We start from the raw sequence: 17,101 nt of genomic DNA, 5'->3' as shown, positions 1-17,101 counted from the left end.
GGCCCTCTTGAACATCGCCTCTACCTCCCCTTGCTCCACCTGTAGTACCTGAGAGTGATTGCCAGGGTAATGTGGGTTGACTGGACTGCCCTGGTCAAGGCTAGTACTACGGTAGGGAGCTGCCTTTTCAAACATGCAGTAGAAGTTGTCAAGCATTTTCACCAGTTCCTGGGGCATGGCATTGGGGTTTGGGGTTTTCTTGTAGGGGTTATAGCCTGCATGCCTCTCCATACTGACACAGCATCGTTTGCTAAGAGGTTATGTGTCTGCTTGTCAATTAACCGTTTTTTTGCCAGCCCGATTTCTCTTGTCAGAGTGTTCCTGGCCTGCTTGTACCGGGTCCTGTCCCCGCTGCGGTAAGCCTCCTCCTTGGCCCGTCGGAGCTGTCTGAGCTAAGCGCTGAACCATGGCTTGTTGTTGTTGGGGGTGCAGCAACTTTTTGATGGCACGCACATGTCCTTGCAGAAGCTGATGTAGGATGTCACAACATCAGCTAGTTCATCCAAGTCAGTGGCTGTCGCCTCAAAGATCTCCTAGTCCATGCATTTAAAGCAGGCCTGGAGCTTCAGCTTAGCCTCACTGGTCCATCTTTTAACAGTCTTTACCATGGCTTTTCTGACCTCCACTTCTGTGTGTAGGTCGATAGGAGATGGACTAGGCAGTGGTCCGAGAGACCTAGAGCAGCTCGCGGAATAGACTGATAGGCATCCTTGATAGTGGTGTAGCAGTGGTCCAAGGTGCGCCCCTCCATAGTGGGGCACTCCACCTGTTGCTTGTACTTGGGCAGCTCACGAGTTATGCTAGAGCGCTGTTGAAGTCACTAAGTATGATGAACAGGGAGTCTGGATGTTTGAGCTCAGTGCCCGTGATGCTGGCGGCCAAGTTTTGTTTGGCTTCGTTCGCACAGGCTTGGGATGGGATGTACACCCCAATCAGAATCACTGAGGCAAATTCCCGGGGGGGGGGAGTAGAATAGAATACTGTTGATGATAAGCATCTCCAAGTGCGGGCTGCATAACTCACTTAGGATTGTGACGTTGGCGCACCACCCGTCATTGATGTAGAAGCAGATCCCACCCCCTTTCCTTGGTGTGGTGGGCCCTGTATAGACCATAGTCTACCAGGGACACCGAGGGGTCGGCAATGCGATATATATATATATATATATATATATATATACACACACACACACACACACACACATACAGGACAGATACTACTTGCTCATAGCATAAAATCATATCATATAACCAGTGACTGCTCTAGAACACTGCCAAACATCGTCGTCCAGATCTCACTGGCAGTTGGTGTAACCCTTCTATTTGAATTTTGGATTGTGCTGCAGCCCCAGCTCTGGAGCAGCTACTGCATTTAACCATGCTGACAGCAGGCTAAACATTATATGTGGCCCAGTAAATCAATAATACAGATAACGGTTCAAACAGGGCCATTATTGAAAAGAAATTCATTGCACACATGGGTTAATACTAAGATCAGAAAGCATACAATCATGGTCTAGAAATTGACTTATTCTAAAACCAATTAATCAAGTCTCTCATTGAATGCAAACACAGTTGTGGCCATGTAACTGCTGCAAAGTTTTGCATACTGTAACAACGATCTCATATCAATCATATAAAGGCATAAGGCTTATTTTTAAAGCAGCAGAATTATAGATTTGTTGTGAACATGGCATTTTTGACATTTTGCACCTAATCGTGTGGCCATGCCCCCACAAACTGCATTAATCTGCACATCAAGAAGGTGTTAACTCTGTGCCATGTGTATCTGGTGAAGTCATTGCCTTGTTAGATAAATGAGAGGTAGGCACCACATATTGCACCCAGATATAGGAATATATAGAACACATTAATGGGGGACAAGTGCTTTTTAGCAAAAATTCCTACATCTTTCTGCTTGTTTTATATTGGAAAAGGGCATGTGTACAGTATATTAATGTATTAACAATGCAAGTAATAAATACATTTATATTGTCCCCTTATTCATGTTTAATTTAAGAAGGCTTGCTGACTTATTTAGGAAACAAATGAAAACAATTAACAAATAAAAAAATTAAATCAACAGCTGAACCATCCAAAATATCTGTATTTTAACTTCAGATATACACAAAAATGTTCTTCTTACAATAATGTTTTAGTACACAAATAAATATATGTCATCACTTTATGTCCATGTTTTGTAATATGTTTTAAGTTTTTAGATCATTTGGAGATTATACTTTATATAGACTGATACTCATTATATTTTTCTTCAGAATATACATTACACGAGCCATTCACTAATGTTTGATCATACATATACATACGAATGTTTGGATGTTATGTATAGACGTACATATATCAGGGCCGAAACTAGGATTTTTGTCACCCGGGGCAAGGTAGTCATTTGACACCCCCTCCCCCCCTCCCAAAAAAAAAAAGATTTTTTTTTTACAATAAATAAAAAAATAAATAAAAAAAATAAACATTTTAAAATAAATAAATAAATGAATATATATATATATATATATATATATATCTATCTCTCTTTCAGAACTTTTTTACCTGAAAAATTGCCTTTTCTAACATAACTTTCATATCCAGGAAAAAGTGTCCCCATTTTACACAGTACGACAGGCAAGTGTCCCCATTTTACACATTGCGGCAGACAGGTGACCCCATTTTACACATTGCGGCAGACAGGTGTCCCCATTTTACACATTGCGGCAGGAAAAAGTGTCCCCATTTTACACATTGCGGCAGGCACGTGTCCCCATTTTACACAGTACGCTGGCAAGTGTCCCCATTTTACACATTGCGGCAGACACGTGTCCCCATTTTACACAGTACGACAGGCAAGTGTCCCCATTTTACACATTGCGGCAGACAGGTGACCCCATTTTACACATTGCGGCAGACAGGTGTCCCCATTTTACACATTGCGGCAGGAAAAAGTGTCCCCATTTTACACATTGCGGCAGGCACGTGTCCCCATTTTACACAGTACGACAGGCAAGTGTCCCCATTTTACACATTGCGGCAGGAAAAAGTGTCCCCATTTTACACATTGCGGCAGGAAAAAGTGTCCCCATTTTACACATTGCGGCAGGAAAAAGTGTCCCCATCGTACACATTGCGGCAGACAGGTCCCCATTTTACACATTCCGGCAGGTGGTGGGGAGAGGGAGGGAGAGGGAGAGAGAGAGAGAGAGAGGGAGGGAGAGGGGCTGACTTACATTTGAAGCGGTTCTCGCCGCTCTTCAGCCGCCTCTCCCTCCTCGTCTGCGCGGCTCCCCCTTCTCCCTCCTCCCGAGTGCCCAGCTCGGGGGGCGGGGTTTCGTGGAATGACGCGTTTGCATCGTGACGTCACGACGCAATCGCGTCATTCCGCGAAACCCCGCCCCCCCGAGCTGGGCACTCGGGAGGAGGGAGAAGGGGGTTTCAAAGTACAAAGAAGTGCCGCGGCGGGCGCCCCGTGCGGTTGCACGGCTCGCCCGCCGCAAGAAACGGCACTGGCGCATAGGGAGAGGGTGTTAGGGGGTCTCGGCGCCCCCTCCAATCCGGCGCCCAGGTCGCCTGCCCCCCTAGCCCCCCCCTAGTTTCGGCCCTGCATATATACATGCAAATGGAAATGTAGATATTTTGCAATGTGTGTGTGAATTAGAGATGGCATCGTAATGGTTTGCAACCATCAATGTTTTAGTTTTGCAGTGGCAGCAGTTTTACAATTTGATGGCGGCATTACAATGTTTGCTGCTTTTGAATGGTAAACATTTGATAGTTTTGCGATGGTCCCGCCCCCAGTCCCATCCCCAGCCGGCCACGCTGCAGAGGTTTTTCGCATGCTTACATGGCAAGCAGGACTTTTTTTGCTTATGTGCAAATTATATGAATATTCTTTCTATTGAATTCCTTTGATGCGATGGTCAGTTACCATGAAGTCACACAGGCTGGTTGCCACAGCTTCTTCCAAGAGAAATTTTCCTTTGGAAAATGGAGATCCTGGCTTTGGCACACCCACAAAACAGAGGTAACATACCCCTGTTTTGTTTTTTAAATGGCTGCAGTCAACACTCCCCTGCAGGCTGTCAATCACTTGACATCATCAGTCGTAAGGCATCCGATGATGCAGGATCCATACTGCACATGAACAAAGTATCAAATATTGTTACTTTGCTACTGTAGTCACAAATGTGTTGGGACCTGAATCCGGACCCCCATCTAAATTAAAACCATAATATGGCATGTTATATTCCCATGAAGTAAAAAATACAGGCTGTTCATAGAATTTTGTAATGTTTGGACATTCAAAGCACATTTAAAGTTCACAGCATACTTGGCCTCTATGTATAACAACCCATAACTCATGAACTCTAAAATCTACGTGCAAACCCACTGGTGAGCTGTACAAACCCACTGGTGAGTTAAAAGTAAAATCCTGTTTTACCAGATCCCTGACACATCAGTGGGAACATGGGTTAGGAGACTATATTTGCAAATTACTCATTTTTGCCAGCTTTTTTGTATAAAAATGCAGATGTCCTCCTTCCAGCACCACCCTACATCCTCTTCTACAAATACTTGGATATTCATATAGTACAGTACAGGACACCAGCACATTAAACAATTGAAATCCTTAGAGCAGGAATTTCCAACCGCGGTCCTCAAGGCACACCAACAGTGCAGGTTTTAGTGATATCCAGGCTTCAGCACAGATGGTTAAATCAAAATAACTGAGGTACTAATTAAATCACCTGTATTCAAGCCTGGATATTACTAAAACCAGGACTGTTAGTGTACATTGAGGACCAAGGTTGGGAAACACTGCCATAGAGCAACAAGGCAGTTTCTGCAGATATTGGACAGATGTCAACTACGACCTGTGACTTGACAATGGTCACTGAACTGTAACTACCAATCCTTTCCTTTGTGACTTCTAACTCTTTATTACATGTGTTTAAAATGTCAGATGGAGGAGTGCCCACACCCAGGGCTGGCCCAGATTTACTCGCATCCTCCCCTCTCTTATTGAATGACCCCATACTCTAGTGGCTCATACATGTGCCCCTACACCACAATAGTGCCACACAAAAAAAACCCCACAAGGACTCCATTCTGTAGTGCCACATAGATATGTCCACCAATAGTGCCCCATAAGTCCCTAAAGAAAACCCTGTATGGGCCCCAAACTGTAGTGCCACATATAAATGCCCACAAAATAGTGCCCTGCATGACCATTCAGAAATACACCACATTTCCCTAACCCTATATAAGCCTCATACTGTCATGGCACATATATATCCTAGAAAAGTGTCCTACATTGTTCAACAGAAAAACCCCATATGGGTAACATACTGTAGTGTACATAGATATGCCCCCACAGAAATATCTCACATTGCTAGGCTAGGCATGTTTACACTGGAAAAAAGGAGATTAAGAGGGGACATGATTAACATTTACAAATATAAAAGGAGTCAATACACAGAGCTAGCAGGGGATTTGTTTTTGGTAAGATCATCAAAAAGGACACGTGGACACCCACTTAGGTTAGAGGAGAAGAGATTCCGCACACAGAGATGGAAAGGTTTCTTCACAGTAAGGACAATAAGTATTTGGAATTCCCTTCCTGAGAGAGTAGTAATGGTGGATTTGGTCACTACTTTTAAGAATGGGCTAGATAAATTCCTAATGGATAAGGATATACAGGGTTATGGTGGGTAAATCATGTACTATAGTAATAAAAAAAAGGATTTTTTTCGTTTATGCCTAAATATTCACCACAGTTAAAATTAGTCTTAAAAATATTTCAGTGTAGGAGATCACTAACAGGTTGAACTCGATGGACAAATTGTCTTTTTTTAACCTCAGAAACTATGTTACTATGTATGTTACCCCCACAGACATTGTTCGTATAAAAATACAAAATTAAAAATTGCAGACATACATGCAAAATGATGATTCCTGCTGGTCTTTCCTCCCATTCTGGCTGGCCCTTGGATCAGTCGGTCCCGCACTGAATTGGTCGGCTCCTCAGTGCTCCCTCTATGGCCCTTGAGCTGGCCCTGCGGCTGGCAGAAAGAAAAAGATGACCAACCACTGTTCATGCCATGTTTTCATAGCATGCGGCTTGCCGCCGGGGTTCACGTGCACATCTGACCATGCTGGAGCATCCTGCGCTCCCATACAGCCTCTACTGCCCTCATTGTGACACTGGCCATGACCATCCCTCCAGTGACAACTGCAGCCTCCTCCAGATGCCCTCCCTACAAAGCCAGGACATTTGGGCATCCCGAAGATTGTCTTCGGGAAACTGAGACTCAGACATTAATTCTTCTATGATCTTGGAAAAACCAAGACGTAAAACAACCCTAGATTAAATTTTTCAAAAAAAGAAAGCTGATATGAATTAGCTGGAGAGAAAATAAAAGAGCTGACACAATTTAATTATACTAAAAAAGAGAGCTGAAGGAATGTACAGTACCTGTAAAGAAATAAAGAGAACTTTGGCCCTCATTCCGAGTTGTCCACTCGCAAGCTGCTTTTAGCAGCATTGCACACGCTAAGCCGCCGCCTACTGGGAGTGAATCTTAGCTTAGCAAAATTGCAAATGAAAGATTCGCAATATTGCGAAAAGACTTCTCTGTGCAGTTTCTGAGTAGCTCGAGACTTACTCTTCCAGTGCGATCAGTTCAGTGCTTGTCGTTCCTGGTTTGACGTCACAAACACACCCAGCGTTCTTCCAGACACTCCTCCGTTTCTCCAGCCACTCCCGCGTTTTTCCCAGAAACTGTAGCGTTTTTTTACACACTCCCATAAAACGGCCAGTTTCCGCCCAGAAACACCCACTTCCTGTCAATCACACTCCGATCACCAGAACGAAGAAAAAACCTCGTAATGCCGTGAGTAAAATACCAATCTTCATAGCAAATTTACTTGGCGCAGTCGCAGTGCGAACATTGCACATGCGCAATTAGCGGAAAATCGCTGCGGTGCGAAGAAAATTACCGAGCGAACAACTCGGAATGACCACCTTTGTTAGGGGTTAAGAGAAGAACTGCAGAGAGAGCTACTAAAAATAACAACTGCAGAAATAGCTGCCAAAGAGATTACACAGTAGAACTGGCCAACCTGAGGCTCTCCAGCTGTTGTGAAACTACACTTCCCAGCATGCCCTGCCACAGTTCTAGCATACCCTAATAGCAAAACCGTGGCAGGGCATGTTGGCACTTGTAGTTTCACAACTGTAGAGACACAGGTTGGCCAGGCCTGAACTTCAGAGACAGTTACTAAAGAGATAACAACTAGCGACAACAACTAAAAATAGACATATATAACAGGAATGAGGCATCACCTGAGATGTACCTTTACACCTTAAACAGATAAATCATTTGAGACCTTTAGTACCTTAAGCAGGTAAATCATTTATACCTCCCAGATATAAAAGTTACAACAAGATCTTTACATAACACTTACATAATTGCATACATATAAACACTGCCGTAGCTAGGGTGGTGCTGAAGCCCTGTGGCCAAAACTAGCTGCCAAAGCGATCTCCAAGTGCCTGTGCCTGCATGAGTACACACCATACAATCTTCTTAACCTCAACTCTACCACCAGTGACCGCCCCCATGAAATCAGTACCAGGAGCACTGCTGGCACTAAGAGAAATACTGAAACCGCAGCTCCGTCACATCCTGAGGGCCGCCTCCCTGGCAGCTGTCTCCAATGAAGGTGCTAGAGCACTGGTATTTCAGAAGTACAGCAGTGAGCCGCCAAGATATTGAAAAAACAAGTAACTTTGCACTTGGACAAGCCATGTTGCCATACAACGGGTACAAATACATTTATTTTTTGCATGTAGGGTAAATTTGGCTGCTTTAGCATGTAGCCCACAAATGGTGGACAGCTTTATTTTTACATTGTAATATAGATGAGTTTGTCCACACCTAGGATTAATAAACACTCAATCCCAGGATTGAGTTTTGGTGGCACTGGCAGGCAGCAGCAGGACTAGGCTGCACTTCATCCTCCTCCCATCTCCCAGTCCTTGTCTCTCTCCACCCCTCAGTTATATATCTCCCCCATCCTTCAGTCCTTATATTTCTTTTGCACTGCCCCCTTATCCGAGTACTGACCAGGAGTCAGACTCCCTCTCCTCCGCTTTGCTCCTCTCTCCGTGTGATAGCCTGTGAGACACTGTAGGTCGGTGTGGGGCTGTGCAGCGTGGCCTCTGATGTCACATCATGCCATGCAGCCAGGCAGCATCTGAGTGAATGCTACAAGTGATCAGTGCTGCCTGGCATCAACCTAAGAAATAACACCGCAAACACTGATCCCGAAATCCCGGGATTTTGAAGCTTTAATCCCGAGAGTCAAATCCCAGTGATTTTAGTCCAAAATCCCGGGATACTGCCAATCCCAAACATGGGATTAGACACATCCATCCCAAATCTAAATCTCTCTGAACAAATTAAATCTGCCCCACCTACAGTGCAGTATGGTATTGCCAACATGTAAAGTTGTTTTGCAAACCAACTCTGAATCAGTACACACATTAGTCAAGTAAGGTTATCCATATGAGTCACATGTAGAGACTGAACTGAAAAGTGAAAGTACCTTTAGACTTCAGTTCATTTTGTTAAAGACTAGAACTGTGATACTAAGCACTAATTGTAGAATGCTATACAGGTGGAGAATTCCATATCCTAAATTCTGAACTACGGAATATTCAGAAATACAGGATGCTATGAGCATGACTGAAATAATGACACATTTGCTTTCTGATTGTACAATGTATGCAAACTTTGTTTAGCGCACACAATTATCAAAATATTGCATAAAATTACCTTCAGACTGTGTATAAGGTATATATGATACATTAATGCATTCTGAGGCTAATTCAGGTGTGGTTGTTCTTGCTGCTGCCATGGCCGGATTAAGCCTTAGGGGGGGCCCGGGACACTTAAAGACAGGGGGGCCCTGCCTCCCCTCTTGCCAGCACTGCCCCCGTGGCTGTGCCCTTTGTGCCTCCTCCCTCTGTACCTCTATTTGGCAGCAGTGCTGGTCCTACCTGCAACCTGGCAGGTCAGTTGAGAGTCAACAAGGACCCGGATACTGAAGGGAGCCATCGGCTCATCTCCCACATCTCATAGCCTCATCTCCCCCTGTGTCTGTCAGCCTTAAACACCCACTCAGCCTCATTCCCCACCCTATGTCTGCCAGCCTCATTCCCAATCCTGTGTCTGTCATCCTCTCCCCACCCTGTGTCTGTCAGCCTCTCCCCACCCTGTGTGTGTACTAGCCTCACTCTTCACCCTGTGTGCGCCAACCTCACTCCCCACCCTGTGTCTGTCAGCCTCTCTCCACCCTGTGTCTGCCAGCCTCATTCCCACCCTGTGTGTACCAGCCTCACTCCCCACCCTGTGTCTGCCAGCCTCTCCCCACCCTGTGTCTGACAGCCTCTCCCCACACTGTGCCTGGCAGCCTCTCCCCACCCTGTGCCTGCCAGCCTCTGCCCACCCTGTGTCTGCCAGCCTTATTCCCCTCCCTGTGTGTGCCAGCCTCACTCCCCTCACTGTGTTTGCCAGCCTCACCCCCCCCCCCCCCCCCCAGTATGTCAGCCTTATTCCCCTGCCTCATTCTCCACCATGATGTATCTGTCAGCCTTACATGCAGTTCAGCAGCAGCCTCATTGCTGGTGAGTATATGTATACTCGGCACTTTGCTCCTCAGCCCGGCACCACACCAGCGAAATTGCTCCTCTGTCCTCCAGCAGTGCTGGGAACTCCTGCTCTCCTGGGTCCTTCTGACTAGTCCTGCCTTCTTCCTTCCTCCTTTCCAAATTCTGCTTCCACTTCCTCTTCCTGTAGCCCATCTGGACTCTACGCCTGTGGCATGTTTGCACTGACTGAGAAAGGGGAGGACGGCTGGGATGTGGGGGTCAAGGACACTGCGCTACACAGAGAACAGTGTCCACCTCAACTGCCCCACGGCCCCTGCAGATGAGCATTAAGGCAACTCTGGCTGGGGAGCCCACTGAGAGGGGGACCTGGGGTACTCACCCCCTGCCCCCCCACCCTAATCCGGCTCTGGCTGCTGCCATTGCTATCTTTTGTCATATGCAATTGTAACTATATGCTAATATGGGAAGAAGCTAACTTGAACATAGGAACACCCACTGCTATCGCCTCACTTCTGTCTGATTATCATTATTCTTTACAGATTATAATTGCTGATACAACGGCACCATCGTGGAAAATTGGGTCATGTCAGAGAGTCTTGAGTTCCTCGGAGGACACGCAGGGTGAGCTGCTCTCCCAGGATGTTGAGGGTTCTCCAGTAGCAAGTAAAGATTGCAACTGCTAATTATGCACGCCCAGAAAATGCCATATGAACAGCCATGACACGCCTGTGTTTACCAGACCAATTCCCATTCCCACCCACAATTACTATCTTCCTGTCACTCACTTTGTGACTAATTCCTCAGTGTGTCAACAATCGCATTTCACTCCCTACGCATGCACACTGTGGCTCAGACGAATGTGCAGTAAGAAAACTTAAGCTGATTAGTGTACAATAGCCACTTTCTGACCGTACCTGAATGAGCCGCTCTGTGTTTTGACTTGGATTCCATCACCAAGATATTTCATTATGATATACAAAATTTCCAAAATGTGGGAAAATCCATAATCCAAAGTACTTCTGGTCCCAAACCTGTAGTATACTAATCTATATATAGTTTTTGTGCAAATTTTTAATTTTCATAATTTTTTTCAATATTATTCCTTGCCTGGCGCTCTATGTTAGATAATGACTATTACTACTAATTTCATTACCGTTTTTACTTAAACATATTTTAAATAGTTTTGCATCTATTAGTTAGTGATGTGCACCGGAAATTTTTCGGGTTTTGTGTTTTGGTTTTGGGTTCGGTTCCGCGGCCGTGTTTTGGGTTCGAACGCGTTTTGGCAAAACCTCACCGAATTTTTTTTGTCGGATTCGGGTGTGTTTTGGATTCGGGTGTTTTTTTCAAAAAAACCCTAAAAAACTGCTTAAATCATTGAATTTGGGGGTCATTTTGATCCCATAGTATTATTAACCTCAATAACCATAATTTACACTCATTTCCAGTCTATTCTGAACACCTCACACCTCACAATATTATTTTTAGTCCTAAAATTTGCACCGAGGTCGCTGGATGGCTAAGCTAAGCGACACAAGTGGCCGACACAAACACCTGGCCCATCTAGGAGTGGCACTGCAGTGTCAGGCAGGATGGCCCTTCCAAAAAATACTCCCCAAACAGCACATGACGCAAAGAAAAAAAGAGGCGCAATGAGGTAGCTGTGTGAATAAGCTAAGCGACCCTAGTGGCCGACACAAACACCTGGCCCATCTAGGAGTGGCACTGCAGTGTCAGGCAGGATGGCCCTTCCAAAAAATACTCCCCAAACAGCACATGACGCAAAGAAAAAAAGAGGCGCAATGAGGTAGCTGTGTGAGTAAGCTAAGCGACCCTAGTGGCCGTCACAAACACCTGGCCCATCTAGGAGTGGCACTGCAGTGTCAGGCAGGATGGCCCTTCCAAAAAATACTCCCCAAACAGCACATGACGCAAAGAAAAATGAAAGAAAAAAGAGGTGCAAGATGGAATTGTCCTTGGGCCCTCCCACCCACCCTTATGTTGTATAAACAGGACATGCACACTTTAACCAACCAATCATTTCAGCGACAGGGTCTGCCACACGACTGTGACTGAAATGACTGGTTGGTTTGGGCCCCCACCAAAAAAGAAGCAATCTCTCCTTGCACAAACTGGCTCTACAGAGGCAAGATGTCCACCTCATCATCATCGTCCGATTCATCACCCCTTTCACTGTGTACATCCCCCTCCTCACAGATTATTAATTCGTCCCCACTGGAATCCACCATCTCAGATCCCCGTGTACTTTCTGGAGGCAATTGCTGCTGGTGAATGTCTCCATGGAGGAATTGATTATAATTCATTTTAATGAACATCATCTTCTCCACATTTTCTGGAAGTAACCTTGTACGCCGATTGCTGACAGGGTGAGCGGCGGCACTAAACACTCTTTCGGATTACACACTGGAGGGAGGGCAACTTAGGTAGAATAAAGCCAGTTTCTGCAAGGGCCTCCAAATTGCCTCTTTTTCCTGCCAGTATACGTACGGACTGTCTGACGTGCCTACTTGGATGCGGTCACTCATATAATCCTCCACCATTCTTTCAATGGTGAGAGAATCATATGCAGTGAAAGTAGACGACATGTCAGTAATCGTTGGCAGGTCCTTCAGTCCGGACCAGATGTCAGCATCAGCAGTCGCTCCAGACTGCCCTGCATCACCGCCAGCGGGTGGGCTCGGAATTCGTAGCCTTTTCCTCGCACCCCCAGTTGCGAAAGAGAATGTGAAGGAGGAGATGTTGACGGGTCGCGTTCCGCTTGACTTGACAATTTTCTCACCAGCAGGTATTTGAACCTCTGCAGACTTGTGTCTGCCGGAAAGAGAGATCCAACGTAGGTTTTAAATCTAGGATCGAGCACGGTGGCCAAAATGTAGTGCTCTGATTTCAACATATTGACCACACGTGAATCCTGGTTAAGCGAATGAAGGGCTCCATCCACAAGTCCCACATGCCTAGCGGAATCGCTCTGTTTTAGCTCCTCCTTCAATGTCTCCAGCTTCTTCTGCAAAAGCCTGATGAGGGGAATGACCTGACTCAGGCTGGCAGTGTCTGAACTGACTTCACGTGTGGCAAGTTCAAAGGGTTGCAGAACCTTGCACAACGTTGAAATCATTCTCCACTGCGCTTGAGACAGGTGCATTCCACCTCCTTTGCCTATATCGTGGCCAGATGTATAGGCTTGAATGGCCTTTTGCTGCTCCTCCATCCTCTGAAGCATATAGAGGGTTGAATTCCACCTCGTTACCACCTCTTGCTTCAGATGATGGCAGGGCAGGTTCAGGTGTTTTTGGTGGTGCTCCAGTCTTTTGTACGCGGTGCCTGTACGCCGAAAGTGGCCCGCAATTCTTCTGGCCACCGACAGCATCTCTTGCACGCCCCTGTCGTTTTTTAAATAATTATGCACCACCAAATTCAAGGTATGTGCAAAACATGGGACGTGCTGGAATTTGCCCAGATGTAATGCACTCACAATATTGCTGGCGTTGTCCGATGTCACAAATCCCCAGGAGAGTCCAATTGGGGTAAGCCATTCTGCGATGATCTTCCTCAGTTGCCGTAAGAGGTTTTCAGCTGTGTGCCTATTCTGGAAAGCGGTGATACAAAGCATAGCCTGCCTAGGAACGAGTTGGCGTTTGCGAGATGCTGCTACTGGTGCCGCCGCTGCTGTTCTTGCAGCGGGAGGCAATACATCTACCCAGTGGGCTGTCACAGTCATGTAGTCCTGAGTCTGCCCTGCTCCACTTGTCCACATGTCCGTGGTTAAGTGGACATTGGGTACAACTGGATTTTTTAGGACACTGGTGAGTCTTTTTCTGACGTCCGTGTACATTCTCGGTATCGCCTGCCTAGAGAAGTGGAACCTAGATGGTATTTGGTAACGGGGGCACACTACCTCAAGAAATTGTCTAGTTCCCTGTGAACTAACGGCGGATACCGGACTCACGTCTAACACCAACATAGTTGTCAAGGCCTCAGTTATCCGCTTTGCAACAGGATGACTGCTGTGATATTTCATCTTCCTCGCAAAGGACTGTTGGACAGTCAATTGCTTACTCGAAGTAGTACAAGTGGTCTTCCGACTTCCCCTCTGGGATGACGATCGACTCCCAGCAGCAACAACAGCAGCGCCAGCAGCAGTAGGCATTACACTCAAGGATGCATCGGAGGAATCCCAGGCAGGAGAGGACTCGTCAGACTTGCCAGTGACATGGCCTGCAGGACTATTGGCTTTCCTGGGTAAGGAGGAAATTGACACTGAGGGAGTTGGTGGTGTGGTTTGCGCGAGCTTGGTTACAAGAGGAAGGGATTTACTGGTCAGTGGACTGCTTCCGCTGTCGCCCAAAGTTTTTGAACTTGTCACTGACTTATTATGAATGCGCTGCAGGTGACGTATAAGGGAGGATGTTCCGAGGTGGTTAACGTCCTTACCCCTACTTATTACAGCTTGACAAAGGCAACACACGGCTTGACACCAGTTGTCCGCATTTCTGTTGAAATACTTCCACACTGAAGAGCTGATTTTTTTGGTATTTTCACCAGGCATGTCAATGGCCATATTCCTCCCACGGACAACAGGTGTCTCCCCGGGTGCCTGACTTAAACAAACCACCTCACCATCAGAATCCTCCTGGTCAATTTCCTCCCCAGCGCCAGCAACACCCATATCCTCATCCTGGTGTACTTCAACACTGACATCTTCAATTTCACTATCAGGAACTGGACTGCGGGTGCTCCTTTCAACACTTGCAGGGGGCGTGCAAATGGTGGAAGGCGCAAGCTCTTCCCGTCCAGTGTTGGGAAGGTCAGGCATCGCAACCGACACAATTGGACTCTCCTTTGGGATTTGTGATTTCGAAGAACGCACAGTTCTTTGCTGTGCTTTTGCCGCAAGTCTTTTCTTTTTTCTAGCGAGAGGATGAGTGCTTCCATCCTCATGTGAAGCTGAACCACTAGCCATGAACATAGGCCAGGGCCTCAGCCGTTCCTTGCCACTCCGTGTCGTAAATGGCATATTGGCAAGTTTATGCTACTCCTCAGACGCTTTTAATTTTGATTTTTGGGTAATTTTTTTACTGATCTTTTGTGTTTTGGATTTTACATGCTCTGTACTATGACATTGGGCATCGGCCTTGGCAGACGACGTTGATGGCATTTCATCGTCTCGGCCATGACTAGTGGCAGCAGCTTCAGCACGAGGTGGAAGTGGATCTTGATCTTTCCCTATTTTTTTAACCTCCACATTTTTGTTCTCCATATTTTGCGCACAACTAAAAGCCACCACAGGTATACAATGTAGATGGGTGGATAGTATAGTATTATATTACTTATGGACGACGAGTGACGACACAGAGGTAGGTACAGCCGTGGCCTACCGTACTGCTGCTTATATATATAATATACTGTATAACGGACCTGGTGGACACAGTCAGCAGACTGCTAAACTAGTATGAAGAAAAAAAAACACCACAGGTATACAATGTAGATGGATGGATGGATAGTATAGTATTATATTACTTATGGACGACGAGTGACGACACAGAGGTAGGTACAGCCGTGGCCTACCGTACTGCTGCTTATATATATAATATACTGTATAACGGACCTGGTGGACACTGTCAGCAGTCTGCTAAACTAGTATGAAGAAAAAAAAAACACCACAGGTATACAATGTAGATGGATGGATAGTATAGTATTATATTACTTATGGACGACGAGTGACGACACAGAGGTAGGTACAGCCATGGCCTACCGTACTGCTGCTTATATATATAATATACTGTATAACGGACCTGGTGGACACTGTCAGCAGACTGCTAAACTAGGATGAAGAAAAAAAAAACACCACAGGTATACAATGTAGATGGATGGATAGTATAGTATTATATTACTTATGGACGACGAGTGATGACACAGAGGTAGGTACAGCCATGGCCTACCGTACTGCTGCTTATATATATAATATACTGTTTAATGGACCTGGTGGACACTGTCAGCAGACTGCTAAACTAGTATGAAGAAAAAAAAAGCCACCACAGGTATACAATGTAGATGGATGGATAGTATAGTATTATATTACTTATGGATGACGAGTGCACTGACGACACAGAGGTAGGTACAGCCGTGGCCTACCGTACTGCTGCTTATATATATAATATACTGTATAATGGACCTGGTGGACACTGTCAGCAGACTGCTAAACTAGGATGAAGAAAAAAAACACCACAGGTATACAATGTAGATGGATGGATAGTATAGTATTATATTACTTATGGACGACGAGTGACGACACAGAGGTAGGTACAGCCGTGGCCTACCGTACTGCTGCTTATATATATAATATACTGTATAACGGACCTGGTGGACACTGTCAGCAGACTGCTAAACTAGTATGAAGAAAAAAACAACAACACAGGTATACAATGTAGATGGATGGATAGTATAGTATTATATTACTTATGGACGACGAGTGCACTGACGACACAGAGGTAGGTACAGCCGTGGCCTACCGTACTGCTGCTTATATATATAATATACTGTATAACGGACCTGGTGGACACTGTCAGCAGACTGCTAAACTAGTATGAAGAAAAAAAAAACACCACAGGTATACAATGTAGATGGATGGATAGTATAGTATTATATTACTTATGGACGACGAGTGCACTGACGACACAGAGGTAGGTACAGCCGTGGCCTACCGTACTGCTGCTTATATATATAATATACTGTATAACGGACCTGGTGGACACTGTCAGCAGACTGCTAAACTAGTATGAAGAAAAAAAAAACCACAGGAGTGTTTTTCAGGCAGACAAACGTATACTGGACTGGTGGTCACTGTCAGCAAAACTGTGCACTGTACTCCTGCTATAACTGCTCCCCAGTCCCCACAATTAGGCAGTGTGAGCAGAGCAGTGCACTCAGCACAGATATATCATGCAGCAGTGCAGCACACTGAGTGAGCACAGATATGGTGGTCGGAGCGTTTTTTTCAGGCAGAGAAACAAAGGATTAAACTCACTGGTGGTATAATCAAAACCCTGCACTGTACTCCCTAACAGCTGCTCCCCGTCCCCAATCCTCCCCACAATTATAACTAACTAAGTCACTCTGTGTTCTACTATAACGGAGAGGACGCCAGCCACGTCCTCTCCCTATCAATCTCAATGCACGTGTGAAAATTGCGGTGACGCGCGGCTCCTTATATAGAATCCGAGTCTCGCGAGAATCCGACAGCGGGATGATGACGTTCGGGCGCACTCGGGTTAACCGAGCAAGGCGGGAGGATCCGAGTCGCTCGGACCCGTGTAAAAAAAAGGTGAAGTTCGGGCGGGTCGGATTCCGAGGATCCGAACCCGCTCATCACTACTATTAGTATACTACTACTATACATTCT

This window comes from Pseudophryne corroboree, chromosome 5 (assembly GCF_028390025.1).
Source record: "Pseudophryne corroboree isolate aPseCor3 chromosome 5, aPseCor3.hap2, whole genome shotgun sequence".
NCBI classification, from domain to species: domain Eukaryota; kingdom Metazoa; phylum Chordata; class Amphibia; order Anura; family Myobatrachidae; genus Pseudophryne; species Pseudophryne corroboree.
Note: the sequence above shows the minus strand (reverse complement) of the source record.